Raw genomic sequence first — 11,010 nt, 5'->3', positions numbered from 1 at the left:
TTCTTCCATGTGGGCTTTATTGCTTCTGAGCTAGATGGCCACTTGTTCACCTTCAAGCCTTTAAGACCCCAGACACTATCTCTTTCGATAGCCGGGCACCATCAGCTTTCTTTGCCACATTTGTTTATGCACCCGTTTGTCTTCGACGATCGTATCATGGAGGTGTGCAGCCAATGACATGATTTTTTTTGTTCTTTGATGCCTGATACTGATACCTTCGGGACCACGCAATCACACAGGTTGGTGTGTTCTTCCATGTGGGCTTTGTTGCTTCTGAGCTAGATGGCCGCTTGTTTATCTTCAAGCCTTTAAGACTCCAGTCACTATCTCTTTTGATAGCTGGGCACCATCAGCTTTCTTCACCATATTTACTTGTTCACCCGCTTTGGCTTCAGCAGTTGTGTCGGGAGAGTGAGCATCGTAGAGTTCCAATTTAATAAAAGAAAGTATTCATGCATTGAGGGGGAGTGCTTGAGTAGAGGCCCAAGGTCCTTCCGCCACCTTAATATTACACCTATAAATATAGACACATAGATCTATTTCCCCATCCTCATATATATATATATTTGCATGTACATGTCTTTGTCTAGACCTCCATAAATGCCCCTTGACTCCCAGCTCCTTCCTCCATCTCCCTTGACTTTCCTCCTGCCCCACTACCATGCTCCGTCCCCACCTGGGCTACAGCTATACCTCTTCTCTACGCAACCTTACCCTTGATCATTCCCCACCAGGCCTGCCACTCCCCCTCACTACCATTTTGGGTCCCATGTTGTTCCCTTGTCCCTGTGTTTGTTAACACCACTTCCTTACTTCCCTATCCCCCCACCCCAAGTCCCCCCGGAACTGTCGGTCCCGTTGTTTTTCCTCCAGATATCTGCATGAGTTTTCTGATGTGCATGAACAGACCAAATCTTCATTGATTGGACTGATAACCATTGTCATGGAGGAAAATAACAAGCTACTCTGTTCAGGAAAGTGGGCTCCATGAGTGTCGCTGCTCCCATGAAAGTCTAGCCTTGAAAGCTCCATGTAGGATCAATAGGTTTAATTGAGTCAGAATCAACTAGGTGGCAGTGGGTTTTGCCCTTTTTCCTGTCTCTCAAGGTGGAGTGGACGAAGTGGCCCATACCTCCTGAATGAAGATTGGCATTCTGTCTGATTTTCTTGATTCCCACCAATATGCCAGATTGGCATTGATTGGGCTTGCAACTGTAGTGTTGGCAGTTCAGCAAAACCATCAAATCTGGGGTGGGGTTGGTGGCTCCATAAGGCTAACTGATCCCAGGAAGTAAGCTCCTTGAAAGCTCTTTGTGGCATCAATGTGTTCAAATGAGTCAGAATAAAAAGATTCAGTGGGTTTGGCCCTGTTGTAGACTCTCGAGATGGAGTGTGGTAAATGGCCCAGACCTACTGAATCTGCATTCTGCATGATTATCCTGGTGCAAATGAATGTGCCTGCTCAGAATTAATTGGGCCGACAACCGCCATGTTGGCGGTTGAAACCTATCATGAAAGTCTAACCTTGAAACCTCTATTTGGGATCAATAGTTTGAAATGAGTCAGAATCAACTACGTGGCAATAGGTTTGGCCCTTTTTCATGGCTCTCAAGGTGGAGTGGATGAAATGACCCAGATCTCCTGAATGAGGATCTGCATTCGGTCAGATTTTCTTGATTCCGACTAACATGCTAGCTTGGCCTTGATTGGGCTTGTAACTGCAGTGTTGGCAATTCAGTCCAACCAGAGAATCTGGAGTTGCGAGGGTGGCTCCATGAAGCTACCTGATCCCAGGAATTTAGATCTTAGAAATCTCTTTTTGAGATCAATATGTTGAAAAGCATCAGCATCGACTAAGGGGTAGTTGATTTGGCCGTGTTATAGACTCTCAAGACGGAGTGCAGAGAATGGCCCAGGTCTTCGGATTCAGAATCTGCATTCTGCTTGATTTTCCTGGAGCACACGAATGTGCCCTGCTCGGCATTGATTGGACTGACAACTGCCACGTTGACAGTTGAAACCAACCATCCACTCTGACCAGGAGAGTGGGCTCCATGATTTTCCCTGTTCCCATGAAGGTAGCCTTGAAAAAGTTACGTGGGATCAGTAGGTGGCAATGAGTCAGAATCAAGTAGGTGGCAGTGCGTTTGTCCATGTTGCTTAGCTCTCAAGTAGGAGTGCTGGAAATGGCCCAGAGGTACTGAATCCGGATCTCTATTCAAGTCAAACCACCGGCCGCTCTTGTCGGGAGTTGGACTCCGTGATGCTACTTGCTCCCATGAAAGTCTAGCCTTGAAAGTTCTGGGTGAGATCAATAGGGTGAAGTCAGGCAGAATCAACTGGGTTGCAGTGTGTTCAGCCCTATTGCTGCCTCTCAAGATAGAGTGCAGGAAATGGCCCAGACCTAGTGTATCAGGACGTACATTCTGCATGATTTTCCTGTTCAGCAGGAACATGCCTGTTCAACATTGATTAGGTTGTCATGTGCTGTGTCAGCAGTTCAAACCATCCGCCAGTCTGGTCAGGAGAGTAGGCTCCATGTTGCTACTTGCTCCCATGAAAGTCTATCCTTTAAAGATCTATGTGGGATAAATATGTTGAATCGAGTCAGCATCCACTAGGGGGCAGTGGGATTGGCCCTGTTACCTGGCTCTCATGGTTGTGTCGGGGAAATGGCCCAAAGTTACTGAACCCCAGGATCGTCATTCTGCATGATTTCCCTGGTGCGCACGAACATGCGTGGTAGGCATTGATTGGTCTACCAAATGTCATGTTGACAGTTCAAACTAACCAGACAATCTGGTCGGTAGAGTGGGCTCCATGAGGGTCCCTGCTCTCAGGATGGTCTCACCTTGAAAGTTCTATGTGGGAACAATAATTTTAAATGTGGCAGAATTCATTAGGTGGCAGTAGGTTTGGCCCTTGTAACTGGCTCTCAAGGTGCAGTGGGCAATATGGCCCAGATCTAATGAATGAGGATCTTCATTCTGCAATAATTTTTGGTTCCCATCAACCAACCTGTTTGGCATTGATTAGCTTCCAACTGCTGCATTGGCAGTTCAGACCAACCAGCGAATCTGTAGTCAGGAGGGTCCCAACATGAGGCTACCTGTTTCCATCCATGAAAGATCCTAGACAGCTCAATGTGGGATTAATATGTTGAAATGAGTGAGTATCAACAAGCTGTCAGGGCGTTTGGCCCCGTTGTCTGCCTCTCAAGGTGGAGTGGGGGAAAATCGCCCTGGGGAGAAGGCTGCCTAAGAAAGAAAGTGAATGCAGGGGAAGAAGAGCTCAAAGCTGACGAATTTTCTCAGCCATGCCTCTTCAGATGTGGTCTGATCCGTGCTTTGGGGGTTTACAGGCTGTGGCTTCAGCCACCTCATCAGTATTGGTTTGTCCTTGGTTTCCTGTGCATTGGAATGCCATGAGGGACCTTGTTGAGCAGTGTCCAGCTCCCTGGAGAAATGTTGGCTCTAGGTCTGGGCCATCATCCTCGTGCCATCCCACCCCTCCAAGCCCTCAGTGGTTACTGAGTCAGTGTCAGTGTCCCCACAGGAGCAGCGAGAACGGTATGTTGGGTTTCAGAGTCTGTCAAGTCTTCATGGAAGGAGAATGAGTTGTCTTTCTATTTATTATCAGACATTATTTTCCCAGTACCTAAATTTTTATGTACAGTGCACAACCCACCAGGGCTCCCTGTCAGAGTGGAAGGTGGAATTTAAAAATTCAAATAGATTGGCTCTGGTCAAAAGGGCTCGTCAGTGTTCTCAATGTCCCCAGATCACCTCCTCTTCACTAAGTTAAAATTCTCTGTGCCTTGCCTGTTTCCCTGAGCATCCCAAAGAGTTTAAATCAGAGGACTGACAAATGATTGGACCTGCAGACCCACCTGGTCCATGGCTTCATGGAAGAAAGGCCTGGGTTTGAATATGTGAAGTTGACAGCCAGGAAAACCCTGTGCAGCAGTCCTTTTCTTGCCACGTGGTTAGCAGTGTGTGCGGTTCGCATTTGTTTCAGATCTATTTGGGAAGTTGGTCTTCAAGCCTTCCTGCCAAGGCACCTCTGTATGGAATGAAACTTCCAATCTTTTCGTTAACAAGACAGCACGGGGACCTTGTTACCAGCTGGGATGCACTGCAGGCCTACTGAAGCAGAAGTTTTGGGTGTCAAGCTGTGGTGCCCAGCTCACTGCCGAAATACCTACCAGGCCCACTGATGGGGCCCAAACCCCCAAATCTTCTGTCACTTGGTGGATTCTGATTCAGGAGTGGGTATCATTGTCCCATTTTAAAATATAAAACCGTAACTGTCTAAAGAGAGCAGAAGGGCTCCTCTTTGTCCTTCGGGGCCAATAGTTTCCATGTACTGCTCTTTCACCCAGGTTACCCTGTCCGCTGCAGATGCTTCATTACATTCCACCAGGCACTCCAGAGATGTCTGTGCGTGGCTTGGAGTCTTTTCACAAGTATGCAGCAAAAGGAGAGAAATGATGATGTGGAAAGTGTTCTTCGCCACTTGATGTATTGGGGCTTGTTTTTCCTTCCCACTTTCTTGGTGTCAACCATCACTTTTGGTCAGTGCATGGCTGGAAAATGGTTTCCATGAACAAGAGCTGCTTTTACTTGGAGACAAGAAGAACTGGATGGAGCATGGCTACAGTCAGGGGGCACTGAATCAGAGAGCCCTTCACAGAATCCTGATGGACGTGAGAGAGAATTGCTGAACTGAAGTTCAGATTCTCATGGTAAGCTTTTCTGGAGACATGAAGAATGGCTGTGCACCTCTGAGGTACGTTTTGAAATTTGAACCAAGGACTGTCCCCGGAAGTCTTTTTAGGCTTTAAAACAAGAATTTAACTAATTTCTAAAGAAAGTCTTTGTGTTGAGCCTGGGATGTTTTAAAGAGCCCCCAGATGGGATGAATCCTAGAACAGCCCCTTGAAAGGTTCTTTGGGGAGGTTTGTGGGGGAAGTTGAGGTGATGGGAATAGAGAGGGAAACATTCAGAAAGGTGTGAGGGTATTGACAAAACTCAAAGAATGTAAAGGTTGCTATTGAATGCTGCAGGCAGGCATGGGTGAACTGGTGTATTTATTTTCCACAACTTTTCCCAACAAAACATTTCCTTTGGGGAATTGTATCTTTGTGTCTCTGTTTTGTAAGTGGTGTGTGTTTGGGGATGAATGACCAAAAGAGCAGAGGAATGCAAGCCTTGTAGGTGTTTGAGATGGTTTCCACTGTGTTCCGCCCTCATGCTTGACGCCTTTCTTGGGATGCAGGGTGTATTCAGCAAACATTATTGAATATATTAATGCTTCGGATGTGGCGGTATCAGGGCTTTACGTGGCAAGAGGCAATTTGGCAGGAAGTTAGTTATCTAGGCAAATCATTTTACCACGTATTTAATCAGAGGTGTATCAATTCCACACTGCTACACGACAAATAACTCCCAATACAACAGCCTGAAAGTAAGCATGCTTTATCCCCACCTCCTCCATCCTCTCTATTATCTACTGGACATATGCTAGAGCCCTTGTCGATTTGCATGGGGTTGACCAGGGATGAAAACTGTGTGCAGCAGTTCTGTTATTATGATGTGGCCAGCCCTGTGCATAGTTCGTATTTGTTCATGGAGTATTTGGGAAGTAGATCTTCCTGCCTTCTTCCCAAGGCATCTCTGAGTGAAACTTCTAACCCTATCGTTAGCAAAGTTGCACAAGGACGGTGTGCCAGGAAGTACACACTGCCAGCCTACTGATTCAGAATCTCTGGGCTTTGAGCGGCGGTGCCCACCTCCCTGGAGAAATGCACACCAACCCTCAATGGGGCCATACCCCCAAATCTGCTGTCATTGTGTGAATTCTGATTCACGAGTAGGTAGAATTGCTTCATTTCTATTTCTGAGACTTTAATTCCCTTAAGGGAGCAGAAGGCCTCATCTTCCTCCTTCTGGGTCTCTGGTAGTTTCCAAGAACTGCCCTTACACCCAGGTAACCCAGTCCGCTACTAAGATGCCTCAACATTCCCACCAAGTGCTCCCGTGATTCCTGTGCATTGCTTAGGGTCTTTTCATGAATCTGTACCCAAATGTGAGAAATGACTGTGGTAACTCTTGTCAACCGCTTCATCTACAGGTTGTTGTTTTTTTTTTCCTTTCCACTTTCCTCATCTCAAATATTGCTTTTCATCAATGCAAGGATGGGTAATGGTCCCCATGAACAATGGCTTCTTTTACTTGGAGACGAGAACTAGAGGGTGTGTGGCTACAGTCAGGGAGCACGGAATTCGAGATCTCCGGAAACAAGCCTTATGGACATGAGAAATGCTGACCCGATTCACATGAACAGCTCTTCTGAGTCATAAAGCATGGCTGTCCACCTCTGAGGTAAGTTTTCAACATTGAACCAAGGAATATCCCTGGAAGTCTTCGTAAATTGAAAGAAGAGTATAACTACATTTCTAATGAAAGTCTCTGTGTTGAGGCTGGGATGATTATTAAGACAACCACATGAATGTTTCTATGGGGAGTTTTGGCGGGGAGGTGAGTTTATGGAAATAGGGAGGGAATCATTCAAAAGAGGTGGCAGGTGGTGACCCAACTCATTATAAAGGACTCTATTGGATGGTACAGGCATGACAAGGTGAACTAGTGTATGCATTTTATGCAACTTTTTCCAACATAACCTATCCTTTCGGGAACTATCTCTTTTTTAAAAAACATTTTATTAGGGGCTCATACAACTCTTACCACAATCCATACATATACATACATCAATTGTATAAAGCACATCTGTACATTCTTTGCCTTAATCATTTTCTTTTTTTCCCCTCCTCTTTTCTTTTTTTACATTTTATTAGGAGCTCATAAAACTCTTATCACAATCCATCCATATACATACATCAATTGTATAAAGCACATCTGCACATTTCCCTGCCCCAATCATTCTCAAAGCATTTGCTCTCCACTTAAGCCCTTTGCATCAGGTCCTCTTTTTTTTTTCTCCCCTCCCTCCCCACTCCCCCTCCCTCATGTGCCCTTTGTAATTTATACATCGTTATTTTGTCATATCTTGCTCTATCCGGAGTATCTTAGCGCTTCCCCCTTTTTTTCTGGTAATTCTGCAACAGATACCAGGATTGCATGCCTTTCAGGAAGTTGAGATGGTCCACATTGTGTTAGGCCTCCTGCTTAATGCTGTGTCTGGACTCAGGGGAGATTCTGCGAACATTGTTGAATATGTTAATGCTGTGCAAGTTGCGACATCTGAGCTTTGAATGGCAAGATGTCAATGCAGCAGAAAGTTATGTAGTCATGCCGTCTGACCCTTGTTTAGTCAGAGGTGTATCAGTTAGCCACTGCTGCATGACAAATGACTCCCAGTGCAACAGCCTGAAAGTGAACATGTTTTTTCCCCTTCTCCCTCTCTCCCTCTTATATGGTCTCCCTGGACAGATGTATGGTACCTTTGCATGGTGTCAACCTGGAATTGTTTGCAATCCTCTAGGGCCTTATAACATGGCCGCCCACTATCAGCACATCTTCATTGTCTCACACTTACCATGACTTGGAATACCTGCAGCTCTGAGGCTCTTATGGACACTGCCTTCAAGTACTGGCTCCAGTGGGAAGGATCCCAGCTTATTTGCCTGACGATTGGCAGAATTCTACATTTCAGCAGGAACTGCCTCCAGCAGCCTCCCTAGTCAAGTCCTTGCCATGTGACTGTCTTCATTGAGCACTGAAGGAGACTACAGCTTACTTCACAGAGCTAACAAAATAGACCTGACCAGGAAGAGTATAAAGTCAAAGACTACCAGTCAAAGTTTCTTTGAACCCAACCATGCCATGGTGTGCCATCTCCTTTGTTCACTTCTATGTGCTAGAAACCAGTGGTCTGATCCAGTGTAACCCAAGGGTAAAGGATTGCATACTGCTGTGACTCTCCAGACCTGTGATTCCTTGGGGATCTATGGACAAGGATGCCTACCACAAATGCTAAGTAGATCAGTGGTTCTGAATAGAGTGGTGGACGAGTGAGTGAAGAATATGAAGCTGGACAAGTAGGGTGGAGTGAGGCAGACAAGGTCCATACTTGGAAAAGCGAACCCTGGGCCCTACTGTCCCAGACCTACTGAGTTGGGATCTGCATGATTTTCCTGGTGCACATGAATGTGCGGGCTAGATATTTTAAGGGCCAGCTAACTGCACTTCAAACTAACCAGACACTCTTTCATCGTGAGGGTGGGCTCCAGGAGGTTACCTGCTTCCTTTAAGGTCTAACCTTGAAAGTTTTGTATGGGATTAATTGGGTGAAATGAGTCAGAGTGAACTAGATGGCAGTGGGTTTGGACCTACAAGCTGACTCTAAAAAGAAAGTTGGGGGAAAACGCCCTGAGTTGCCCATGAAAAGTGAAGAACTCAGAGCAGACTAATTTTCTCAGCCACACCTCCTAAGGTTTGTTTGCTCATTGCTTGGGGCATTTTCAGGCTTTGGTTCGCTCCCCTGTCCAGTATTGGTTCCTCTGTTCTTTGTGCATTAGGATGAACTGAGGGACATTTTTTTAAGTTTCTATTGTAATTTAAATTTTTACTAAATAAATTGGTTTTCCATTCTACAAGTCTTACATTGATTGTAGTCCCCGAGATGTACAAGTCCTCTTCCCACTTCTGCCATCCCTGTGTTTTACTATTATTATTAATCATTCTCCTGTCCCTTCCTTCATTAAAGAGTGTTTATCTATAAGCAAATGAGGTCTGTTTGATTTTTTTTATGGTTGATTGTATGCCTCTAGGATATTCTTCTTCCCCTCGAAGCCTGTAAATTGTTTGGCTGAAATCTGCTTCAGAGGAGTGAGTACAGTCCCAGGAGTGAAGACTTGATAAGGGCCATAGTCTTAGGATTCCAAGTCCCCATGGGAACAGTAAGCCTGGTGTATATTTTTGTTTTGTGTTTTCTTCCACTTTGTTCTCCCACTCTACTCAGAACCTTCTTTTTTTATCCTTTTCAGAGTAATTAGCAGTGGTAGCTGGGAACCATCTAGTTCTTCTGGCCTCTGGCTCCCAGGGGCTGAGGTTTGCTGTGATCTATTAACTTTTTGGACTAACAGTGATTGTTCCCATACGTATTCTATTTTCTACACTTTCATTTGATGGAACTTTTGTGCTGTCTCCGGGGGTTGGGGCTAAACAAAGAACACACTGGTTTGGTGGGCACACCTGACATCTTGGTGGGCACTCTACTGTTTGGCATATCTCTGATCCAGAAACAAAATATCCAGCTGTTTCTGGCACTGAAAGCTGGAAGAGCAATGAAGTCCCCATGCACTATGCAGAAGTAGAAGGTCCCTCTCTGCACAGCAATGGGCCATGTCAGTAGATAGACAGCATCTCATAGCATGTGTAATCCCCAATCATCTGGTCCCGCACTCACCCAGATGCCAGTTGTGCCCGAGCCAAACCCTAGCACCATTTCCTTTGTTTTGAAAGCTTTGTTACACTCACCCATAGAAAGGTTTTCTTGTTAAGTATTTTCTTGGGCCAATTCAAACTACTGGACAGACCCCCCTCCCCCAAGAATAATTCACTTCAGAGGACACCACGGAAGCTACAGCTCAGGGAGAGGAACATGTCTGATCAGAGTACAGAGGAACAAACAAAGGGGAGGGGGGGAGAGTGAAGCACATACTGGCCCACCAAGCCCTGAGGATGTTTGCCCTGCTAAGAGAAATCAGTGCACATAGGGGACCATAGGGCTGGCCCCACCACGAGACACAATGCTCCTCACTGACCCATGCTGCTATGAGGGACAACACTGGAGACCCAGTGAAGGAATTGTGCCCAATTTTACCCCACCACACTAAGGTTAAACACTAAGGGCGTGCAACAGAACAGCAAGTGGAGCAAAGAAATCCCCAGGTAATAGGAAAAATAGACTTGGGGGTCAGGGTGCGGCACCTCATCACACTCAACTGGAAAACTTTTATAAAGGTTGACAAACAGGACAGGCCTTAAACTATTTATAGGCTTTCTTTTTTCCATCGCTTGTTTCCTTTTTGTTTTCTTTTGTTGCTTTGTTTTGTTCTGTCTTGTTTTTGTGGTTATTATCTCTGCATGTCTTATCTACATAAGTGGGATAAACAATCTGGAGGAGAAAACAGGAACAATGGTTCCCGGAGGAGGCAATGAAGAAGGGAAGGTGGGGGAGAGGAAGTAGTTGTTTACAAACCAGGAGAAAGATAACAGCAGGTGATATAAAATCAATGGCTATAGGAGTGTGTGGGATGCCTGGTAGGGCTTGATCAAGAGCAATGTAACCAAGAGGTAATACTGAAGCCCAAATGAAGGCTGAACGGGATAGTGGGAAAAGAGGAAATTAGAAGGAATTAGAGGAAAGAACTAGGAGGCAAAGGGCATTTATAGAGGTCTAAATGACAGCACGCACACACACACACACACACACACATATATATGATGCAGAAGTATATGATGTACATATATTTATAGGTTCAGTATTAAGGTATCAAATGGATATTGGGCCTCTACTCAAGTACTCCCTCCATGCAAGAACACTTTGTTCTATTAGCCTGGCATTCCCTGATGCTCACTTTCTTGAGATGATCACTGAAGATAAAGCAGGTGTATAAGTAAATGTGGTGAAGAAAGTTGAAGTTTCCCGGCTATCAAAAGATAGTAGAAACTGTAGACTTAAAAGCTTGAAGATAAACAAGTGGCCATCTAGCTGAGAAGCAACAAAGCCCACATGGAAGAAGCAAGCCAACCTGTGTGATCATGAGGTGTCTATGGGCTCAGGTCTCAGGCATCAAAGAAAGAACCAAAAAAAAAAAAACCCCAATCATTGTCAATGAGGGGGAGGACAGAGTGGAGACCCACAGCCCTTCTGTAAGCAATTGGACATCCCTGTGACACTTCTTCAAGGGGAAGACAAGCCAGTCAGTGCAGTACAGCATGTATGAAAGACAACATACCTCTAGTTCTTTAATGCTTCTTCCCC

Source organism: Tenrec ecaudatus, chromosome X (assembly GCF_050624435.1).
Source record: "Tenrec ecaudatus isolate mTenEca1 chromosome X, mTenEca1.hap1, whole genome shotgun sequence".
NCBI classification, from domain to species: Eukaryota; Metazoa; Chordata; class Mammalia; order Afrosoricida; family Tenrecidae; genus Tenrec; species Tenrec ecaudatus.
This window is presented reverse-complemented; position numbering follows the sequence as displayed.